Genomic DNA, 25,175 nt, shown 5'->3' on the forward strand with positions numbered 1-25,175 from the left:
CTGAAAGGTGTGGTCCGATAAGTTGACAATTGATTTCCCCGTGGTGATGACATTTTTAACCATGGTGCCAGGGGAGGCTTGGCTACTGCTGGCGATGATGCCAAATTTCTCCAGTTTCTTGTTCTTGGTGTGCATGTTTGTGGTGTAGTGGAAAAGCACAGCAGGTCAGGCAGCATCCGAGGAGCAGGAAAATCGACGTTTTGGGCAAAAGCCCTTCAATGCAGGAAAGCTCTATTCTTGATGGAGGGCTTTTGACCAAAACGTCGACTTTCATGCTCCTCAGCCAGTCCTGCTGTGGTTTTCCAGCACCACTCTAATCTAGACTCTGGTTTCCAGCATCTGCAGTCCTTGTTTTTACCATGTTTGTGGTGTAGTTCTGTGATGTAGCTAATGAATCAAAACCTGCAACCCATTCTAAAAGATGAAAGACTTAACAGCAGTCTAGGTTTGTTCAATATATTGTATCAGTTGCATGCATGACACTGTGATCTTTTGCTATGATCCTGCTCCACTGCTACCTGATGAAGGAGCAGCGCTCCGAAAGCGAGTACTTCCAAATAAACCTGTTGGGCTATAACCTGATATTGTGTGACTTTTAACTTTAAAATCTTCTCAAAGGCTTGAAAATGACTGAAATATGAGAGAACTCTCAATGTGATACATTTTGACCTGAGACTTTCGGTAGTTTTGTAATGAAAAAAATGGGGGAGCTTGATCTAGGTCATATGCACTTTATGATTGAGAATCGGTGATTTTTTTTGTCTTTGCATTGATTTGACTGATTTCAAGGGAATCTCTCTAAATGACCATGTAGCCCTACAGAAACTCATTCCCATTGTATTTAATAGGTTTACAATGGCTTTCAAAATTACAGCTTTCTCCAATCTGCTTAGCTGCGATACTTAAGGCAAGACCTTCATGGTGACCTCAACCAGCGTAGGAGTTGAACCTGTGCTGTTGGTATCACACTGAATCGCAAACCAGCCAACTGAGCTAACTGACCTCCATAGAGATAACAAAACACAAAAGACCCAAACAATCTACCTGGAGTCTACCAAAACAAATACGTGTTTGTCCTTTATTTTTAGTCATATGATTAGTATAAAAATCGCTCATCAGATAATAATTTAGTCACCCCTGCTGCAATGAAAGTCTTGGTGCATTCTAAACTTGATATCACAAGCTCAGTCAGTGGAATCGATTCAAGTTTTTTTTTTAAATAGCCCTCAGGAAATTGTGAGGCATTTCAATGGTGCAACATCCTGTAAGACATGAACATGTTTTTGCATGTGAAATGAATCTCCAGTGATTTTGCCATTGTTTACCTGATTACTTCTGGTATTATATAGTCTTTCATTTTCTTAATTGTTCAAATTTACAATTTGTTCTTCCACCCTGATGAATTCAAAAGTTGGATGAAAATTCACTTCTATTCTCTTCTCATTTTTTTTTCTTCTATTCTGATTTTCTTGGCACAAGATTTTTATTTCATAGCCCAATGGAAAACAAAATTAGAAATACCCTCTGTGCTTTGTAATCTTGCAGACACTCGATTGACTGAAGATTTAAGGTGACATACAGCAAATGAAGAAATTCTTTAATTTGATTGAAGCATTGCTCAGAATATGAAGTATGTTTTCTCGATCTTAATATAGCCAAATATAGCCACCAAGTTATACAGCATGAAACAGACCCTTTGTTCCAACATGTCTGCACCGATCAGACATCCCAATCTGACCTAGTCCAGTTTCTGGCATTTGGCCCATATCCTTCTAAACCCTTCCTATTCATATACCCATTCAGATGCCTTTTAAAATATTGTAAATGTACCAGCCTCCATCACTTCTTTGTTCCATACACCCTCTGCATAAAATAAAGTTACCCCTCAACTCTTTTTTAAATTTTGCCCCTCTCACCTTCAACCTATGCCCTTTAATTTTGTAATTTTGGACCCCCCCCCATTCTAGGAAAACAACCTTTGCTATTTACCCTATCCATGCCCCTCATGATTTTATAAACCTTTATAAGGTTACCCCTCAGCCTCTGATGCTCCAGGAAAAAAAGCTGCAGCCTATTCAGCTGCTCGCTATGGCTCAAACCCTTCAACCCTGGCAATATCCTTGTAAATCTGTTATGCACTCTCTTAAGTTTAATAACATCCTTCCTATTGAAGGGTTACCAGAATTGTACACAGTATTTTAAAAATGGCCTCACCAATGACCTTTATAACTGCAACATGACATCCCAACTCCCGTTCTCAGTGTTCTGACCAATGGAGGCAAGCATGCCAAATACCTTGTCTACCTGCAACTCCAATTTCAAGGAACTATGAACCTGCACCCCAGGTCTCTTTGTTCAACAACACTTCCTACGGCCCTAGTGTTAACCATGAAGGCCCTGCCTTGGTTTGCCTTACTAAAATTCAACACATCACACTTATCTAATTTAAATTCCATCTCCCACGCCTCAGCCCTTCGGTGCATCTGATCAAGGTACAGTTGTACTCTCAGCTAATCTGCTTCACTGTCCACCACACATCCAATTTTGGTGTCATTTGCAAACTTACTAACCATGCCTCCTATATTCACTTCCAAATAATTTATATAAATGTCCCAGCACCGATCCATGAAGCACACCACTGTTCACAGGCCTCCAGTCTGAAAAGCAGCCCTCTACCACCACCCTCTGTCTCCTATCTTCAAGCCCAATTTTGTAACCAAGTAGCTAGCTCTCCTTGGATCCCATGTGATCTAACCTTACTGACGAGTCTACTGTGTGGAACCTTGTTGAACGCATTGCTGAAGGTCATACACACGTCTGCCTTCATCAACCTTATTTGTCACCTCTTCAAAAAACTCAATCAAGTTATGATATGGAGATGCCGGTGTTGGACTGGGGTGTACAAAGTTAAAAATCACACAACACCAGGTTATAGTCCAACAGGCCTACTTAGAAGCACTAGCTTTCTGAGCACTGCTCCTTCATCAGGTGGTTGTGGAGTATAAGATCTTTTATTGGGATAACCACTGTGGCAGTTTTCTGAGTCTACCAGAAAGTGTCCTCTTTTCTTTCAGTGGGGATTGGGCACTGTGGAGGAGTTTCTCAGATTCTGCTCGGAGCAAGATGACTCCAACTCCCTAGTCAGATTATCAACTGGATTGGTGGATGAAAGCATTTTGATATGAACCGATTGGGTATATGAGTGCAGCCATAAGAAAGACAGTTGTTCTATCTGTCCGCCACTGAACTGGCTGTACCATTATCTTTTTGGATGTGGTAAGATTGTGGTTGTGCTATCTGTTCACCCATTTGTTCATTAGCAAGCTTGATCCCAAATCCAAACGAACCGCCCTGGTTGGAAATCTGACAAGTTGCCTACTTTGTGCCATTGGTCATAGTTCCACATCTGACTATGAAACCTACACTAGGCAGAGCTCATGCTCAACAACCTGTTATGACACCCCTTTGTAGCAGGTAGAATTGAACCCAGACCTTCTGGTCTCAGAGGTAAGGACATGACCATTGTGCCCTAAGACCCTTAGAGGCTGGAGCTGAAAACCAGCGCATTAGGTTACTCATCATCTACCATACTTAGTTAATTATTGTTTTTAGTTGACCTGTTTGGAAATGTAAGACATTTTTACATATGACACATCTCCATGGCCATCACATCCTACGGTGGGACAAAGACCTCTGGCCCAGATATAAGGACAGTATCAGTACACTACTCCAGATGTCAATTCCCAAAGCTAACAAAGCCATTGAGCACATCACCCAGTTTAGTCAGTTATGAAGGAAAGAGTGTGGTGTGGTGGCCAAATATGGACCTTAAATTACAACTTGGCCTGTTAGGCCTGTAGGGAAAGTGAAGAGATGACTAGGCCCTAGTGTAACAAAGCAGTCTCACCAGTTACATAAGCAGTTCTATAAAGAGGACGAATTGTACATAGTTATTGAGAGTATTATAAATTGCTATGCCTTTGTTTCCTTGTCCATAAGAGCTTTTATCCATCTATCAATTTTCTCACTCACTTCCCAAAATTTTTAAGTTCTTGTTGAGTTCAGTTTATTTTGTTCTTTTCAGAGAATAAGGTATGAAAACTCCCTTCAGATGTCATTCATGGTGTGATCTAAGTCAGGTGATATTGTGTCCTTTGCTCATTGAAATACTACCCTTTGGGTGGGGATAGGGGGGTGGGGCTGCCTTTCTACATAATTTGGAGCTTTCAGAAATATTGATTATTGTTCTGGTTGATTGGGTGCAGAAAATGGCTGTTTTCATTACCACCGTCCGACAATGATATTGGACCAGGCAGTGAAGATAAACTGTGGCTGAACTGTTTGCGTGTGTGACAGATGTAGGCCCTGGGGGATACTAAGCCAGTATTAAGAGCCAGCATTATTAGGAATGAAAGGATGTCAAGCCTCATCAGAGAGACGTGCAATGACCCTTGACCCATACATCATCCTTAGTTCCTCAGGCCAGTTAGTGGCAACGATTAGGAATGTGCAGTGCTCCCTCCACGTCTCTGAACCAGTTATAGATTTTTTGAATAAAATCCAATTAAATGTCATGAAAGAGAGATTTGTGTTAGATTTATTTAGTATTCAGAAATGTGATTGTGTCACCAGCAAATGAATCTTCAGTGATGAACTTGGTAAGTATTGTTTCAATTGATTCAACTCAGTATAATTTTTTCCTAAGTCCTTTGATGGATGGAACAGCCCTGTGTAGTTTGTTAACAATTGAATAGTGAAATAAATATTGATATTCTGATGGTGTTTAACAATGACACTTGTCTCTATACACTTTGTCATAGTGAGCAGCCACAAGATAGAAATGACACATTTGGTTCATTATAGAGATTGGATTGAAATAGTTTTTTAGCCTCGTGATTTCAGGCCAGGTAGCAGAAAATCATATATAATTCTTTGAGATTTATTCCTTACACATACATATTGTTGATGCAGAACCAGTTGAAAGCATATTAAGTAAGTGTAACTGCCCTTTGTACTTTGTACTTTATTTGCTGTGAAGAGTATGAAAATAATTTTTTGGTTGACTAACTGTTATGGATTTGAAGTTGGTAAAACATAACCAAACTCCAACTCTTTTATGTGGGACTTTTCAATAATTCTTGAATAATACATGAACTTCAACAGTTCAACTTGATGTTGAGCAGAGCTTAACTATCAATGAATTATGTTAAAATTGTTGTCATGGTTACAATGAGATTTATCCTCAATGAGAGCAACTGGCTGCTTGTTACCAAGGTAAGCCAGCAGGTAACCTTGCTGTGGCGATGAAACTCTGCCTGCTTCGTTCAAAAGAAGAGTTCTGTTATTCTGAGAATGGCGTGTGTCTCTGAATTATTATGAGGTAGAACTGTAGTGTTTCTGTTAACTGTTCCTCAGATTATCTGTCAGCAAAATCTTTTCAGTGTGTCGTCTTTGGACTCAGCTATGCTAGTTTCTTGTAGCTGGGTTCTCTTCCCTCTGCAATGAACAGAAATGTGGCAGATGAAACTTAATGCAGAGCATTGCAAAGTGGTTCAACTTTGGTAGAGAGAATTATAACAGAAAACTGGGAGTGAGACAGCTAGTAGTTGCTGGGCCATTTTAGTTGTCCTCGATAAGGTGTGGTCAGCTGCCTTCTTGAACCGCTGCAGTCCATGTGCTGTAGGTAAACCTACAATGCCCTTGGGGAGGGAATTCCAAGATTTTGATCAAGCAATACTGAAGCAACAGTGGTATGTTTTCAAATCAGGAGGGTGAATGGTTTGGAGGTGACCTTGAAGCTGGTGGTATTCCCATGTCTCCGCTGCCCTTGTCCTTCCAGATGGATGTGGTCATGGGTTTGGAATATGTCTTCTAAAGATCCTCTGAGAATTCTGCAGTTCATCTTGTAGCTAGTACACACTACTGCTACTGCAAGACACCTGTGATTGAGGGAGTGAATGTCTGTGGACGTGGTACCAATCATGCAGGATACTGTCCAGCTTCTTGAGTGTTGTTAGAGTTGCACCCATCCAGGGCAAGTGAGGAGTATTCCATCACACTACTGGTGCCTTGTAGATGGTGGACAGGCCTTGGGGTTCAGGAGGTGAGTTACTTGATATAACATTCCTAGCCTCTGACCTGCTCTTATAGCTAGTCTTTGTACTGCTAGTCCACTTCAGTTTGTGGTCAATGGTAACCCCCAGGATGTTGAAGGTGGAAGTAGTTAAAAAAGCATATCAGGTTCTTGGGTTCCTAAATGGAGGCAGAAAATATGAAAGCATAGATATTATTGATGAATCTTTACAAAACACTGTTCTGGCCACAACTGGAGTACTGTGTCAAGTTCTGGATATTTGTAACTTAAGAAGGTTATGAAAGCTTCAGAGACAGTATATAAAACATTTTCAGAAGTGATTGCAGGGTGATGGACTAGTTGTACTGATGGATCAGAGAGGTTGGTGGTGTTTTTTTTTCTCCTAGGAGATGAGAATGTTGAAAGGAGATTGAAGTGTTCAGAATCATGATGGATCTAGACCGTGTAGGCAGAAGCAACTTATTATTGGTGTAAGGATTGAGATTCAATTTATGATGCAAAAGAAACAATGGCGATGGGGAAAGCTTTTTTTTTCCTGTGGTAAGTGGTTTGGATGTGGAATACATTGATGGGATGGAGGGTGTGGAATACATTGTCTAATGGGATGGAGGGTGTGGACTAATGTTGCCTGATGGTGTGGTGGGTGTTGAATACATTCCTGACGGGCCTGTTTGGATATGGATCTATAGCACACTGGGTCCTCAAAAAAAACTTGAGAGCAACAATTTTTGATCCCTATAAAGAAATGCCAACATTCTTTCAGTAATGCCTGGAGTTGATAATTTGAAGTTGTTGCTAGCATTTCAACTGTAAAGGTACCAAGGGACTGGGCTGTGGAAAAGTGGTGTATCCCCAACCCCTGGGCAAGGAAAATAAGGTTAAGTACACAGGCAAAACCAGGAGATGGTGATGGCTGCAGACGCTGGAGAGTCAGACCTCCTTGGAGGAAAGAGGATTAGAAGAAATGGAGTGCCAATGAAGTTACAAATTTGCTTCTTTATTATCCATTGTTAATAAATTCACTCTGCTTCATAAACATAAACATTTTTAGAGTTGTTGAAAACTCTGTTACCTGGTACTTGGCATGGATCTTTACACTGTCCTATACATCAGTGATGAAGTTTTTAAAAAGTGAATAAGTACAATTGAAAACTCTGCCTGTCTGCTCCTTCAATGGAATGAAGTTCAGTGAATCGTTTGTCTACCAGTATCTAGATTTTGGTGGGTTACACAACTCAGCTTTTGAACAAAATGGCCAGGTATTCCAAGCTCTTCCTGCTTCTTTGTGAAGACAGGATTGAAGCCCTCTCACTTTCTGTGTTAAAAACCTGTATATTCCACACAAGTGTATAACAGCGTCTAATTCTTCTTGATGCATGCCTTAACACCAGTCATTCTTTGGTAGAAGTGAACTTGGATGCTTCTCTTTATTATCAGAAAAGGTGATTGTACTCTAGGAGAAGAATTTAAATTCACAAAGTGCCATACAGAAGAGAGAGCTCTTAAGTTTCTTCTCAAGATCACTGAAATCTTCTCAAGATTTCCTTCATTCCCTCCCCAGGCTCATTGGAAAAATTGTAAACTTGGTTAGTAAGTATGTCTCACCTCACTGAATAAATGCTACAGCATTTGTTTTTTGAAAGCATTGTCCATTTATATTTTGCATTAACCTATGATGCATTGCCCTCTTCTGGTACTTTGTGTGTCATGTAGCCCTTCAACATATAAAATTACAATACTTAGTCTAACTCCCCTGAAGGTTGAAAATATGTTTGCTTCAAAATCTGATTTCTCTTTCATTCAGGGCCATCATAGATCCACAATGATTTATGGTCTCCAACTTGAGGGCCCTTATTTCTGGTTGGTTGGTGATGAATGATGTACAGATGTGTTCAAGTTGTGCAAAAGCTCAATGGAGCATCCTGAACAGCCACTAGAGACAATGCTGGTACATCATAGAAAACATAAACCCCGCTCTGATCACTGTTTGCAAAATAATGGGAGAAACAATAGGAAACGCTGCTGCTGTCAAGTGAGAGTTTAGATCAAATGACCTACATCAACCTCCCAGTGCAGCTCTGCAGCCTATTTGATGTCATAACAGAATTATGTAGTAACTGAAATTTCACTCCAAGCCTCTATTTAGGAGTAAAATCTTTAAAATCCAATTCTGTGTTCAGCATCCTATATATTTTTTCTAGTCTGGAGAAGCTTGTTCAGTTCCCTGCCTGAAGGAACCCCACTTAACTTCAACAGAAATACCTCGGACAACTGCGCCTTGGCAGCAGCTGACCCAAGCTTTTAGACCATCCCTCAGCACGTAGTTCTGGACCTTGGAATGTGCCAGTCTGTGACACGCAGTTGAGCTTGACTCTTTACTCTGCCTGACCTGCTGCGCTTTTCCAGCAACACATTTTCAGCTCTTTACTCTGGAAGACCAACAAATTTCAGAGCGTCTTTCACTGCGTTGATGGTCCTCCAGGCACAGTCAATGTTTGTCTTGGTGTGTGTCCCAGGAACAGACCTTAGAGCACAGAGTCCTGCATCACGGAGCTGCTGGGGACGAATCTCAACAAAAACCACTGCATCTTTCTCCAGACTGGCTTTGCAAAGGCATAGTCCAGCAGGGGATGTGTGACAGTCTCTAACCTCGGGAAGCCACTTCGAGGGCAGCGTGCGGTGGCACATCGTGACTGGGCATACATGAAGAATCTCACAGGCACGGCCCTTCTCAACATCAGCCAAGAGATATCCTGATGTTTGTTGGAAAGTACTGGTGATTGGACATTCTGCTGCCAAATGACTATGACAGTCTGCTTAGGCAACAACCTGACAGAATCCACCCTCTTCTTTTCCCACAGTGTCTCAAGGATGCTACGTGCTGACCACTTCCTGATAGAATTGTTGTCAAAAGGTGATTCTTTTTGAAAATTTGTCCACGAAGGACAGGTAGTACAGGACTGTCCAACTACTTGGAACATTCCATGGCAATGAGGCCAGTCCCATCCTTTGCAACATCAGGGACAGACAGAACCGTAGAGTGAAGTGACACTTGGTGTTTGCGTACCGAGGATCTACACACCGTTTGATGCAGCTACACACTAAGATGGCCATCAGAATGAGGGTGGAGTTGGGTACATTCTTTCCCCCCTTCTCCTTTATCCAGAGCTTTGTACTTGGTGTTTTGGTGTTCCCATGGCTATGGTCCATCTTAGACTATCAGATGAAGTGGATGAAGACTGTGGTGACTGCAATGGTGCAGGTTCCAGGAATGGGCCAGACCTGCGCCATATAAAACAGCACCACATACTTCGCACCTAATGATCAGGTTTTTATCCGCAGTGGAGAAGGAGCAGTGATCTGCATTCAGCAGGGATTTTGGTCATCAATTTCTGATTTCCTCCCCCTCCCACTTATGGATGAGGGTGATGATACCTTTCCACGTAATACCTGCCAGGAGCAGACCATCATACACCTCCAGCAGGTCCTGACCAATCAAATCCCATGGAGTGGAATACAAGTTGGTCAGTAAGCCATTGCATCTGGGAGTTTTACTCTTTTCTAGAGACTTGAGGGTGTTGGTCAGCTCATTCAGAGATAATGGTTGGTCCAGCGTCCCTCCCCATGCTGTTGTCTTAAGATTTCCATGATACAGGACAGGAATGACTGGGAGGCCACGCTCTCTGTGGGCTTTGTGTCATACAGTCTGGCATACAGTGTGTTAATCTGATCCCTACACTAATCATCTAACCATAGAGACCAACCATGCAAATATAACCTTTGATTATATTTGGAGTAATACTTCTCCCTTGTGGCTAAGACTGACTAGAGCTGGAGTTGGGGGTTGAGGGGTCCTCGTAATCCATTTATCAAACTGCAGGTTTAAGTGCACTGGTAATCCTATATCTTGTGGAACTTGGTGGGTTTATTCTGTATTAGTGAAGCATAAGTGTTCTCGATTTTTTTTTTAATTTTAACCCATGAAAGTAAGCGTGAGAGCCATCAATCTGGTCTGCTTGTATAGAAAGGAGGAACATTTCAAGGTAATCTCAGCACATGATACAATCTTTAAATCTCGACTGATTTTCTTTTGTCTGCATGGATTAGTTTGATTGTTTATTTGGGAATTTTCACGTAGACTTTGTGCTCCCATGTAGAGCAGACATTCCTTTTGAATGCTAGTATGCCGACTTCCATTATCCAGAGTTACGGATTTGTCAGTCTTTATGTGCATTATAAATATGTCAAATTGATTTCTGTTTTGAGGATAAAGTATTACACCAATGGGCCACAAATAAGTGATCAATATAGCGCAGAACAGGCCCTTCAGCCTTCTATTAAAATTAAAGGTTACAATCACTGGACTGAGCAAAACAAAATCAGTAAACTTTACCAATCAACCTATAGATTGCTTGTTTGTTTCTATGAGCAGTATTTAGATACCGTGATGTGTGAAGTCAAGAGGCCCTGACATGTTTCTCTCAACTATTTCTCTTCATTGCATTGCAAACCTCCCATTATAGCATTGTGTGTCACCATAAACCCTACACCAGAGGAGCTCCTGCCACTATCCTGAATAACTCTGTAAGGCAGGGACAATGTGTCAGTGGACCACCATCCATTGTTGCCTTTTCATTGACTTATTATGTACAGCAGTTGCATTACAGCTGGCAGATTGCAAATGCCTCTGGCTAAATTAAGAATTAGCTCGTCTGCCTTTTGATGGCATTTCCTCAATCCATCAAGATTCTCACCCTCCAGGGACTGGCACTCATCTGCCCAAAGTGATGTGCACTTTCTGGAGGAAGGCCAGTACTTTAATACTATTTAGCATCAGTTAACTCATTGTAGGTGGTGCCATCTACTATCAGGTTTTTAATACTTGACCTGTCACCAGTCTTGTCCACTGTACCCTATCTAACAACCTTTCTCTGTTTGGATAAAGACTGCTGAATCCTGTTTCTCTTATCTGATTACTTTTCACACCCTGTGCCTAAGATTGTGTCTTGCTTCATCATTCTCTCCTCCAGTTAATCTTCATCTGTCTAAAACAGCTTATCTCAGCTTTACAGACAAGTCTGAGATCTCGTATTAAGTCAGTTTAAATGTGAATTGAAATGTTTCTTTCTCGACTTCTGCTACACAACATTTTCTTCCTAGAAACCAATGAAAGCACAATACATTTTCTGAAAATATGATTATCGCTTTTGTGTCCCAATGCATCTCTAATAGTGCCATATTTCAACAAGTTTAAATATTTATAACAAAAATCTCAATTTCTGAGGGGGAGATTTGTCAGAAAAAGACTGCTTTCTCAATCAGCGTTTATTTAAAATTGTGTATATCACTTTAAATATTTAGTTTCCACTGAGCAGCAGAACTTCCGAGTTATGGTGCAAAGCAGCCTGGAATATTTAATCTCCAATGGATATCATTCATATCTTGCTTTATATGGTGCCCGGCATCAGTGAAATAATAATTACTCCCATTGCAGATGGTGTAAGGAAATAGTTTTTGTTTGCAACAAAGAGTCATCATTTTGATGATTTTTGGATGGAATTTTGAGATTTTGTCCCGCAGCTCCACTTACAATCATAAAATCATTTAGAGATCGACAATCCTTCCAATTCATATACCCATCCAGATGCCTTTTAAATGTTGTAATTGTACCAGCCTCCACCACTTCCTCTGACAGCTCATTCCATACACGTACCACCCTCTGCATGAGAACGTTGCCCCTTAGGTCCCTTTTATATCTTTCCCCTCTCACCTTCAACCTATGCCCTCTAGTTTTGGACTCCCCTACTCTGGGGGAAAATAAACTTAGACATTCTTGATGAAGGGGTTTTACCAAAAATGTCGATTTTATCCTGCTCCTCAGATGCTGCCTGACCTGCTGTGCTTTTCCAGCAGCACTTTCTCGACTCTAATTTCCAGCATCTGCAGTCCTCACTTTCGCCCCAGGAAAAAGACCTTGCCTATTTATCCTATTCATGCCTCCATAAGGTCACCCCTCAGCGTCCAATGCTCCAGGGAATATAACCCCAGCCTATTCAGCTATGAAAACATTTTTTTACACTGGCTTGAAAAGGCTTTACGTCCAGAGTCATGTAGTGATAGAATGAAAGAGGATGAGCACAAACCAGCTTAGATCCTTCCTTAACATAAAGTAGCGACAAGACTAGACATGGACATGGGCAACACCCAGTGTTGTCAGTTCTACATATAGTCCTCATATTTAGTTTCAATGACTGCAGCACCTGAATATTAGATCTGTCATACAATGCCAGGCAGCATGCTGACCTTTGGCATCACTGCATTGCAAACCAGCCATCTGGTGTCCTTCCCCACTTCCAATTTCACCAGCCGTACTTCTATTAGAGAAAACATGTAACTTTAAGTATTTCAAGACAGGTTTATGCAGCTGATGTCATTACCTTGTGAAGTTTCTGTTTTGAATTCTGTGAGATAATAAGCAGATGGCAGTAGGAAGTGGAATAGGTCATTCAGTGCTTGAGCCTGTTCAGTGAGATCACAGTGGATCTGTATTTGAACTCTACAGATTTGACTTGGTTCTGCAAATCATAATGACTTTGCCCAACAAAAACCTATGAAATTTTATTTGGTTTTTCAATTGATCCCCAACTTCAGCAGCTTCTTGGAGAAGGGAGTTCCTGACTTCCATCTGAAGAAGTTCTTTCTGACAATGTCCTTGCAGGAAATTATTCTAATTTTATGTTTGTAACACCGTTCCCAACCCTTCTTCTGAATTCCCCACCAAAGGAACCTTTCTGTCTGTTGACTACATCAACTCATTAGATCATCTCAAATTCCTCAATTACACCATTGGTTGATATTCAAGGGGTACAAACCTATTCCCCACTGTTTGTTGTGATGATTTAACCATGCTAAGCCACCTCTTTTAAGACACTTGGATGATGTCCATAAGGACTCAGAGACTTATCGACCTCCAGCTTCACTAGTTTGTACCTAGACATTAAAATTTCACCCATGTTTAACTTTTCCTTCAACCTCTTGACTTACAGTTATTACTGGGAGCTTTTAGTATCCTGTACTGAGAAGACAAGTGAACTATTTGTTTATTTCATCTGACATTTCACTATTACCTGCTCTTGACTCCCCGCTCTAGTCCTTTTAGAGGACCAATGCTCACTTTACTTACTGCGTTCATTTTTAGAAACTTATACAAATTCTCTCCTCAGATCAGAGGTCAGCTAGCTCTGTTAGGACTATGGTGACTTTCTATTCCTATTGTTTTTTCTTCCTGGTTAACTTTGTTATTGATTAATGGATGGCATGGGGTGTTTGTGAAAGGATGAGGGTGACTGAGGGTTTTGAGCTCTGGTTAATGTTTATTCTTTCTTTTCATGAAACATCAGTAACTCATAGTAGCCTTCCATCCAGCACACCATTCTCTAATTTTGGTCCACATCCCTTCCAGCCGAAATCCGACACATTCAGTCAGGGTCAGGGTTGTGAAGCCAGGAATTCTGACTCTGTGAATCTGACTCATGGAGAAAAATCCAGGCATCTATGTTATCACAAAATTTGGTAGTGCTGTTCTGGTGGAAAAAATACTTCTTTGATAATGGCACAGAGATAGCTTTGTTGTACATTTAGCTTTATTTGTGAATTGCTCTCAAATGTTCCAGTAATGGTTTTGTAAATCCTCTCTCTGTTCTTTGTCCTTACCTTTTGCGCCTACATGTGTATTTATTCATCAGCGAATTATTTGTGATTTTACTACCTCTCACTCTCTGTAAAAGTTGAGTGGATGGATTTGATGTTGCTGAGCAAAGGAAGAGATGGGACTAGAATCACAGAGTCATAGAGATGTACAGCATGGAGACAGACCCTTCAGTCCAACCCGTCCATGCTGACCAGATATCCTAATCTAGTCCCACCTGCCAGCACCCGGCCCATATCTCTCCAAACGCTTCCTATTTATATACCCATCCAAATGCCTCTTAAATGTTGCAATTGTACTAGCCTCCACCACTTCCTCTGGCAACTCATTCCATACATGTACCACCCTCTGTGTGAAAAGGTTGCTCCGTAGATTCCTTTTATATCTTTCCCCTCTCACCCTAAACCTATGCCCTCTAGTTCTGGACTCCCCAGGGAAAAGACTTTGCCTATTTACCCTATCCATGCCCCTCATAGTTTTGTAAACCTCTATAAGGTCACCCCTCAGCCTCTGACGCTCCAGAGAAAACAGCCCCAGCCTATTCAGCTTCTCCCTATAGCTCAAATCCTCCAACCCTGGCAACATTCTAGTAAATATTTTCTGGATCCTTTCAAGTTTCACAACACCTTTCCGATAGGAAGGAGACCAGAACTGCGCGCAATATTCCAACAGTGGCCTAACCAATATCCTGTACAGCCACAACATGACCTCCCAACTCCTGTACTCAATACTCTGACCAATAAAGGAAAGCATACCAAACGCCTTCTTCATTATCCTATCTACCTGCAACTCCACTTTCAAGAAGCTATGAACTTGCACTCCAAGGTCTCTTTGTTCAGCAACACTCCCTAGGACCTTACCATTAAGTGTATAAGTCCTGCTGAGATTTGCTTTCCTAAGATTTCATTATATATTCTGAGGGAGATTTTTCAACCAAAGATGTGGAGGTCAGGTGAATTAGCCATGCTAAATTGCCCACAGTGTTAGGTGCATTAGTCAGAGGTCAATATAGGGGAGGGAAATGTGTTTGGGTGGGTTTCTCTTCAGCGGGGTAGTGTGGACTTATTGGGCCGAAGGTCCTGTTTCCACACACTGTAGAGAATCTAATCTAATAGTTAAATCGCCATCTTTGTAATAGTTACAACTTTGTAATAGTTAACTTAGAAAATCTATACATACAAGATGATAGGAAAAATAAAAGCATTTTCTGAAAGTTGCTGCACAAAGCAACGCGTGGGATAGAGCCTGCCTGATCCTTTTGGACATTGACCTAACAATGATAAGGACTTTGTTGTAGACAATGGACCATAATTTACTGTGGCAAGGCATCCAGTGGAATCTGCCGTTAGTTAGACTTGCCCTTGCGTGTTTGGGCTTTTAAGATTTTTTTTTCATATAGAGCTGCCAATAAAACGAATGGAAAATGTCACATCGAGGGAAACATTGTTTCTGGGGCAGAGTGACCATGGCAAGCAACTCTCTGTAATCCTATCAAAATAAAAGATTGTGAAGTTAACACTGTGAGGGCTGAGAAACAGATGGTGAATTCAAAGTCAAATTAGATGTAATAAGTGAAATAAAGAAATTGTAGAAACAATTAGATTAGGAGGGGGAAAATGACAGAAAGGAAGTGATAACGTTATCATATAAAATGTTATAGTACAGAAGAGGTCATTTGGCCCATCATGCCTGTACTGAAAGAGCCTCCCAGCTAGTCTCACTCTACAGCCCTATCTTGTAACTCTCTTAATTTATCCCTTTCAAATATATGTCCAGCTCTCTTTTGAAACCTCCTATGGAATCCACCTCCACCACTCTCCCATGCAGCACAATCTAAATCCTAACAACTGTCTGAGTAAAGGAGTTTCTCCTCCTCTCACTTCCAGCTCTCTTGCTGACAATCTTGAAATTGTAACTTGTAGCTACTGACAAAACAACTGATGGATACAGAATAACCTTTTTACTCTGTCAAAATGGTTAATAATTTGAACACCTCAGTAATGTCACCTCTTAATTTTCTCTGCTCCAAGGAGAATAAGCCCAATTTGTCTAATCATCCCTTGTATCTAAAATCGCTCATTCCTGGTATCAATCTCGTTAATCTCCTTTGTACTCTCTCCAGGGCTTAAACATCCTGCCTTAAATAGGGTGCCCAGAACTGAACACAATACTCCAAATGTGGTTTAACCAATGATTTGTTGAGATGCATTATCACTTCCTTGCTTTTATACTCTACGCTTCTCTTTATAAACCCAAGATTTTATAAGTCTTGTTAACAACTGTTTCAGCTTGCTGGACCAGGTTCACAGAGTCATGTGCGTGAACCCCAATGTCTGTCTGCTTATTTATTCCTAATGATGTGGAAGTGCCAAAGATGGATTGGGATGGACAAAGTCAGGAGTCATATGACACCAGGTTATCGTCCAACCTGATGAAGGAGCAGTGCTCCGAAAACTTGTGATTTCAAGTAAACCTGTTGGACTATAACCTGGTGTCATGTGACTTCTGATCCTGTATTCCCCTCAAGGTTGCACCATTTTGCCCGGATCATCTTCCCATGTTTCTGTCACCAAAATGTATTACCGCACTTTTCTCTGGTTTGAAATTCCATTTGCTAACTTATCAATGTCCCTCTGAAGTAACTCGGCGTCATCTTCACAATTCACTATCCTCGTTAGCTTAGTATCGTCTGCACACGTAGAGATTTTGCCCTTAACACCCATCTCCAAATCATTTGTATAAATCAGAAAAAGCAGTTCCTGAGGAACACCACTTTCAACTTGTCTCCAGTCTGAGAAATATCCATTTATACCTACATACTGTTTCCTGTTTTAGCCAACTTCTTATCCATGATGCTAAGAACCCATCAATCTCAAACATTTCCAATTTGCTAACCAATATGCATATCATATGAATATAAACATCCACTACACCACCCTCATCCACTACCTATATCATCTCATCAAATAACTTATTTAAATTTGTCAAACATGACCTGCCTTTGCCTAAACCACATTTCTCATATTAACTTATTTTTTGTCTCAGTGTATATTTACATTATCCTGCATTATGGCCTCCATCAGTTTTCCCACTATTGAATTCAAGCTGACAGATCTGTAGCTTCCTGAGTTATCCTTTAGCCCTTTCTTAACCAATGTAAACCATTTGCAATCCTCCATACTCTGGGACTAATCCTGTGTTCAGAGACACCTAAAAAATTTCTGTCAACAGCTCCACAATTTACTCCCTTAACACTCTCTCTCATCAATCTAGGATGCATCCCATCCCCCCTGCATAGAGTATAAAAGTAAGGAAGTAATAATGCACCTCAACAAATCATTCTACCTGGAATGCCGCCAGCATTTTTAGAATAGAATCCCGACCATATGAAAGCAGACCATTCAGCCCATCGTGTCCACTTTGACCCTCCCACCATACTGTATTCCCCCATGGCTAACCCACCCATCACTATGGGCAATTTAGCATTGCCAATCTACCTAACCTGTACACCTTTGGACTATGGGAGGAGATTGTAGCACCCAAAGGAAACCAACACAGACATTGAGAACAAGTACAAATTCCACAGAGACAGTTGCCCAAGGCTGGAATCAAACCCAAATCCCTGGCACTATGAAGCAGCAGTGCTCACCACTGAGCCATCACACCATCTAGTTTTAGCACCAATCCTTTATCTATCACAATACTGCTCAGTTGCTCAATACCTACACTGTCAACTGGGCCATTTATCACTATCTTCTAATTTGGTAACAACAGAAGCAAATTATTCATTTAATACCTCTGCCAATCACTTGGCTTCAGTGAGCAGTTTACCCTGCTTCTTCCTTACAGACGCCACTCTATCCTCTGCTAATTTTTATGATTAGTAGATTTATAGGACATTTTACTATTTGTTTTAGTGCAGCTTGTCATCCTTTTCTCAGTCTTACTCTTGTTCTTGTGTCACCATAGTCTCACCAGACCATAGGGGCTGTTCTCTCATTAGAGAGAAGCAACTGGTGGTGATTTAAACTGAGAGCTACCTGACCTCAGGCAAGGGAAGAGGTTGAGAAGGAGACTCCTTCATGATAACCTCAAACCAGTGATGAGAATTGAACTCATGCTGTTGGCATCACACTGCTCTATAAATCAACAATCCAGCTAACTGAGCTAAACCAATTCACAGTCTTCCCCTTAGCCTTCCTTATTCCAGCCTTAGCCTCTCTCCTGCATTTGAGATAATGTTTCTGATTTCTATTCTTTTTTCCCAGTCTACCTTAGAGTAATTTAAATCACCAACTATTGAAAACTTATTTGTCCTGTAGATTTCCATAATCTGAGACAAGTGTTGTCTTCCATTTCTTCCCCACCATTTGGAGGCCTATAATAAATACCTAATAAGGTCCCTGCTCCCTTCCTGTTCCTTCCCTCTAGCCATACAGATTCAAATTCAGGAACTGCATTTCATACGGGGGGTTATGATACTGTTTTTGAACAGGACTGAAACATTTCACTTTTGTCCCCCCACTAATGTAATATTACTAAAATCTCCACCAATTAAAATCTGAAGGAATGAGACTTTTCCTTTTATTCATTCATGGGATGTGGGCACCACTGGCCAGCCTGACATTTATTACCTTTTCTTTTGAGAAGGTGGTGTGAGTCGCTACTTGGTCCACTGCAATCCATCTGCTATGGAGTCACTCAGGTAGCTATTGGGAAGGGATCCCAGAATAGTGACCCAGCGACAGTGAGTTCCAAGACTGGGTGGTGTGTTGCGTGGTGGGGAGCTTCCAGTGGTTGTTCCCGAGCATCGACTGACCTTGTGCAGCATTCCAAATGGCTTTTCACAGAACTATCTCGACAGACTTACTTCTGAACTTTTTCCTATTTTCGTATGAAACTATTTACTTGGGATTTCTCTCTCTCACAGACAATCATAACCCACTCCGTCCCCCCACCCACGCACACTGCACGCGCACATACACATATACACACACACATACACCACATGCACACATACACATTTAACTTTGTGGGGTGATTTCAGAATTACATTTTTAATTTGCTCAAAAACTACATGAATCCATGTAAGATTCTGTAAATCCATTTTTTAGATTAGAATCAGTCTGACCATTGTGGCACAGACAGCCTCACACAGGGCGCCTCACACCTTTAATACATTATCTGGGCTGACATGACACCGATTGTTAAAGTTCACTTGAGAATGTAACTTTTAAAAACATTTTGTGATTTACACATGAAAGAACTGAAACCAACATGGTCATTCTAAAAGATGAGAGACTTAAACAATCCAGGTGTTTTTCAATACAGAGGAACCTTGATTATCCGAATACCAATTATCCGAAAATTGGATTATCCAAAGGAGATCTCGAGGTGCCGATTTAAAAAAGACATTACATCAGAGACTTGTTTCCAATGCTGATCAAGTCTTTTGTTTACAGTGATTAAACAGGCACTGTCTTCAAATGACTAACCTCCCATCCTTTCTCTCCATCTCCCCACACTTTCCCTGGAATTCTACATGGGTGTACCCGAATCCCTCCCCGGATAATCTCTGTAACATTGTCCTGGCAGGGCAGAGGTGGTGTGTGTGTGTGTGTGTGTCCAGTCCGGCTGCCCCGGAGAGGGTGCGCACAGAAGTGGGGGAGGGGGCGGTGTTGGATGGAGTTAGGGGGCGGGCGTGTGGGAGGATGGTGTTGGCGATGTGTTGGATGGGGTTGGGGCAGGCAGTGTTGTACATGGTTGGGGGTGGGGGCGGTGTTAGTTGGATTTGGTTGGGGCGGGCGGTGTTGTACAGGGTTGGGGGTAGGGGGCGGTGTTGTTCAGGGTAGGGGGTGGGGGTGCGATGTTGGATGTGGTTGGGGCGGGCAGTGTTGTACAGGTTTGGGGGTGGGGGGCGATGTTGGATGGGGTTGGGGCAGGCGGTGTTGTAGGGGGGTGGGGGGCGGTGTTGTACAAGGTAGGGGGTAGGGGGTGGAGGGGTGATGTTGGATGGGGGTGAGGGGTGGTGTTGTACAGGGTTGGGGGATGGGGGTGGTGTTGTACAGGGTTGGATGAGGTGCGGTGTTGTACAGGGTTGGGGGTGGTGGTGCAATGTTGTATGGGGTTGGGGGGTGAGGGGCGGTGTTGTACGGGGTTGGGGTGGGGGGTGATGTTAGATGGGGTTGGGTGATGAGAATGATGTGGGATGGGGTTGGGGGCGGTGTTGTATGGTGTTGGGGGGAGCAGTGTTGTACAGGGTTGGGGTGCAATGTTGTATGGGATTGGGGGTGTGGGCGGTGTTGTACGGGGTTGGGAGTTGGGGGCGGTGTTGTATGGTGTTGGGGGTGGGGGCGGTGTTGGATGGGGATGGGGCGGGCAGGGGGATGGTGTTGGGGGCGGTGTTTTATGGTGAGGGGGGGAGCGGTGTTGTACAGGGCTGGGGTGCAATGTTGTATGGGGTTGGGGGTTGGGGGGTGGGGGTGGTGTTGTACGGGATTGGGGGGTGGGAGCGGTGTTGGATGGGGTTGAGGCGGGTGGTGGGAGGATGGTGTTGGGGGCGGTGTTGTACGGGGTTGGGGTGGGGGCTGATGTTGGATGGGGGTGGGGCAGGGGCTCTCACGCATTGTGTGCTGCTGCGTCGTCTCCTGAACGGGGAGCAGACTTTAAAAACTCCAGGCTCCAGAGGAAACGTACTTAATTGATTAACCGAATAATCGATTATCCGAACGAAATAGTACCCACCCATCTCGTTCAGATAATCGAGATTTCCCTGTATATAATTTCTGTTACATTACACTGTAAACTTTTGCTATAAATTCTATGTCTTACCATCTTACTCCACAGCCACCTGATGAAGGAGCAGCGCTCTGAAAGCTAGTGCTTCCAAATAAACCTGTTGAACTATAACCTGGTGTTGTGTGGTTTTTAACTATTTACTCGGGAAGTGTGTGAGGGACTCCTGTGACAAAATACCATTAGGCGAGGATCGTCTTGAATTAGATCCAGTTTTTATGCAACCTGAAGAATCTCCCTTAGGTGTGGTTCTACAGAGATTTACTAAACTCTGGTGGTTTTTCCACAATGGGTCAGTAATGCTCCTTTCAATTGAGACACTTAATTAGTCTTGGATTAACAAGAGGTACATCTTGTTATCTGTTCACAACATAGGGGGAAGAGTTACTTTTTTGGAGCCTATTGAAACCAAAAAGAGTTGAGAAGCTTGGACTGAACATTGTAATCAATCATTGAATTTTCTGCCAGATTTTCAGTGGCTGCGTAAGATGAATCAGTAAATGAATTATTAACTACACGATGCATCTCCGAGATAGGAGTCACTTGCACTTGAGATGATTGTGACAAAAAATGATTAAGGATTATGACAAAAGCTTTTAACAGTGATACATCCAACCCAGACAACATGTTTTGAGTTTCTTTCCACTGTCTGTTAAACTAGGTTTTCTGCACTCAAGTGGATGTGAGACAGGAATGCTAAATGGACTATGAAGAAATCAGAAACATCTTTAATTTAGGTTGCACAACTGAAGAAACAACAATGGATTTAAGGTAAAACCAACCTCTTTTATATGAAGTTACTAGTTTGTGATTTCCCTGCTGGCACTTTAAATCAGTATCATCACAACATCACTATCCTCAAATTTTGACATCAAGGGTGGGTTTATTTGATTGATATTTATTCAAACCATTATGGCATGGTGGCTCAGTGGTTATCACTGCTGCCTCACAACGCACGTTCCCGGATTCAATTCCCACCTTGGGCATCTGTCTGTGTGGAGTTTACACATTCTCCCCGTGTCTGTGTGGGTTTCCTCCAGGTGCTCTGGTTTCCTCCCACAATCCAAAGATGTGCAGGTTAGGTGAGTTGGTCATGCTAAATTGCCTGTAGTGTTAGGTGCATTAGTCAGGGGTAAATGTAGGGGAATGGGTCTGGGTGGGTTGCTCTTCGGAGGGTTGGTGTGGACTTGTTGGGCTGAAGGGCCTGTTTCCACACTGTAGGGAATCTAATCTAATCATTACTTTATTTGGTGACGTGATCAAGTGAATATGATAAGTTGGTAGGGATTTATTTGTAAAAAATATTCATAACATCTGTAAATGTGTATTACATTTTCACCATTTACCATATTCCACAGTGAGTTGCCTCAGTATGATTTCAACACTCTTGACGTTCATAACATTCGCAATGTATATTCCTTATCAAGCATACAGACAGAGGAGGGAGTTCCACATTGTTTCCAGCCCTTCACTGTGCTCTGGCTTAAAGCTTTGATGCAACATTCTATCCCTAGTGTGCCTCTGCAGGGCTGACCCAAGCTTTGTACTTCCATCAGCGCATAATCCTGGACCTTGGAATGTGCCAATGTGCAACAGAGGGTCAAAGGCCACTCTTTCCACTGGAAACTCGCCGGTAGACCAAAGGACATCTTCCACCTAGTTGATGGTCCTCCAGCTGCAGTTAATGTTTGTCATTGAATCATATAATCAGTACATGAACCAGAATCCTTTCAGCCTGTGAGAGGTCTATTAACAATAATAGACTTTTTTGCGCTAGGCCCATAGCTATCAATGTTATGAAACTTCCAAGTACTACTTAAAGATTGCAAGGTTACTCTCCTCCCAGACTTTGCATCCCCCACCCCCAACCCTCTGGATGAAAATTATTTTCCTCAAATCCTGCCAAACGTCCTGCCTTTTGCTTTAAAACTGGGTCCCATTGTTCTTGACCTTCAACAAAGGAGGACAGCTACTTTCTGTTCATCCCTCCATGCCCCTCATAATCTTCTACACCTCTACCGCGATCCCCTTCAATCATCTCCATTCCAAAGAAAGCATCCCGAGTTTACCCAGCCACTCTTCCCAGCTGAAATGCACCTACCTGGGAACATCCTGGTTAATCTCCTCTGCCTCCAGTGCAATCACATCTACTCTAGTGTGCTGAGCAGAATTGCACACAGTCCTCCAAGGTCTATAAAGGTCCAACATGACCTCCCTCCTCTTACTATCTAGGCTTTGACTGTCAAACGTAAGCATCCCGTAATCTGCCTTAACTAGCCTGTCAACCTGTCCAGCCACCTTGGCAAGCACTGCAAGATCCTTCTGTTTCTGTTCTTCCTCATGTCCTGCCATTTATCCCAGGCTGCCTCTGAATGCATAGAACACAAGAGTCCCTGTGACGTGGAACTGCTTGGGTTGCACTTGACAGAAGTCTTCTCTCTAGCCTGTCTTTGCAAAGACACATTCCAGACAGAGGTGAGCAGCAATCTCTTTCCTATCATGGTCACTTCAAGGACGTTACGAGGAGGGCATGAGGCTCCTGGGGTATAGGAAGTGTCTGATTGGAGGGACTATTCTCACCTGTAGCCAAGCAAAAGTATTCTGTGATGTAAGTCATCTTAAGGGCAAAATAGTAAATAACAGGTTATGTTGGTGAGATTGATGTTCCCTCACTATCACTGGGTCAAACCAGCAATACCCCCATCCTGTGAACAAAGAAGTAAAATTTGAGGCATATTGCTTCATATTGAATACTATAAATTGGTGGAAGATTGTAGAACTTAGTTTAATTTCAAATCTGTGCAAAAAAAATTAATTTCTTATCTTAATACACTGTGAGATCTTGTGTACCCGCAGTAAGTTGCTGTATTCAGCCGTATGCGGCTACACTCTTAGGGGTTAATGTCATTGATCAATTGCACGGCCATTATACGTCTCATTAAATGAATTTAAAAACTGGTAGTAATTTTGACTCTTATCAATGTTGTAATATAGGCAGTATTAGATCAACGACTTGTTAAAACTCTCGCACTATTTTTCATTGTATTGAAATCACCATGTCTTGTTGCCAGTATTTAATACTAAAATTTGAATCTGTGTTCTGGAACATTCTAACCCCAAAGAGGTGCAGAGTGGTTCAATTATATGATTTTCCTGAGATGGGAGAGACAAGGAGGAGGATGGATGTGTAAGGCTGATTGGCTTGTGAGTACATTGTGATAGCCGCAAATCTATTTTCTGCACTCAACTCAAAAGTGAGTTGGGAACAGGAGAGCGTAAGCAATACAAGCAAGAGTATGCCTTTCAGCCCATCACATCTACTCTGCCATTGAATAAAGTCACGGTAGATCTGCTCAACTCCTTTCTTATGCCAGCTCCTCAAAGCCCTCATCCACTGATATTTCAAGAATCTATCCGAGCTCCATGTTAAACACTTCCCATGATCTAGCCTCCACGGGGTAAAGAATACCAGATATTCAATACCGTCTGGGAGAAAGAAAAATCCTTAGTATTTCAGTTTTACATGAATGTCTCTCTATTCTGTAACAATGACCCCTATTTCACGATTTCTCCCATTAGTGGGAACATCTTCTGAATATTGATCTTGTCAAACCCCCTGAGAATGTTGTATGTTTTCATAAGGTCAACCCTCATTCTTCTAACCTCTATTGAGTAAATGCCTAACCTGTTCAGCTCCTCTTGATGTGTCAGTCGCTTCATCCCAGGAATCAGTAAGTGAATCACTCTCGACGAGTTCTGAATGCCAGTATTTTCTCTTTTAAATTTAGGAATCAAAACTGAACCCAGTATTCCAGATGCAATCATACCAGCACCCTATATAGTTGTAGCGTGAATTCTGTATTTTTAAACCCCAACTCCCTAGCAATAAAGGCCAAACGAAGAGAGGCACAAGGTAAAACTGCAGTGAGCTGGGCTGGATGAATTCTCCAATGCAGTCCTGGCAGAAAGACATCTTACCAATGGAGGGACTAGATGTAGAGAGGTCTTTTATCACAACTGTATTAGGGGTCATGTTTTATTGAGTTAACATTTTGCATTGGACTTGAACGGTATATAGAACATCAGTCATAAGCTTAAACAATGTATGTTTGTCACATGCAGCAATGTTCTATTTCCTGTTATAGTGAGGATCAGGGTTATTTCTAAATGTTTTTTATTCTGAAGTTTTTTTTGGTAAAGTCTGATAATTTTCATGGAATACAGGTAGGAACGTGGTCCTGCAGCCCCTGGTTTAATGGACAGATAATCCCCAAACTTTATTCCATGCTAAAAAGCATTTAAGAAGGAGGTCTTATGGCACAGCAGACAGTGGCATCCTGCTGCTGAGCTACAAAGCCCTCTGGGTTAAAGTCCTCCCCCAGGATTTGATGTCCAGGGCACTTGCATTCATAGCATGACCATACAATTGGAGTATTACAAATGCATCCAACACACATCCGTTGCAGATGGTAAGATTAGGAGAGAATTATGGTCAGTTACAAGCTGAAAAGAAATTGGAGCTTCTATCAGTACTATCCTTGACTCAGGGTCACAAATGCATGTTAAAATACACAACGC

At 42.0% G+C, this 25,175-nt stretch overlaps 1 protein-coding gene across 7 annotated transcripts in view; it reads left to right on the plus strand.

Moving 5' to 3' along the window:
- Positions 1 to 25,175, plus strand: part of akna (AT-hook transcription factor) — a 202,294-nt gene that overhangs the window by 8,137 nt on the left and 168,982 nt on the right. For 3 of the 7 annotated variants that reach the window (XM_043720007.2, XM_087998487.1, XM_087998488.1), the window contains exons 1-2: positions 4,521 to 4,658; positions 21,259 to 21,368. The gene's annotated coding sequence lies outside the window, so the exon portion shown is untranslated. Of the gene's footprint in view, positions 1 to 4,520; positions 4,659 to 21,258; positions 21,369 to 22,957; positions 23,073 to 25,175 lie in introns of those variants that run through there. The other 4 variants (XM_043720009.2, XM_043720006.2, XM_087998483.1 and 1 more) reach the window with 2 other exon arrangements.

This window comes from Chiloscyllium plagiosum, unplaced genomic scaffold (assembly GCF_037043375.1).
Source record: "Chiloscyllium plagiosum isolate Xiang-an unplaced genomic scaffold, Cpla_swu_hap1 HiC_scaffold_21, whole genome shotgun sequence".
Taxonomy (NCBI): domain Eukaryota; kingdom Metazoa; phylum Chordata; class Chondrichthyes; order Orectolobiformes; family Hemiscylliidae; genus Chiloscyllium; species Chiloscyllium plagiosum.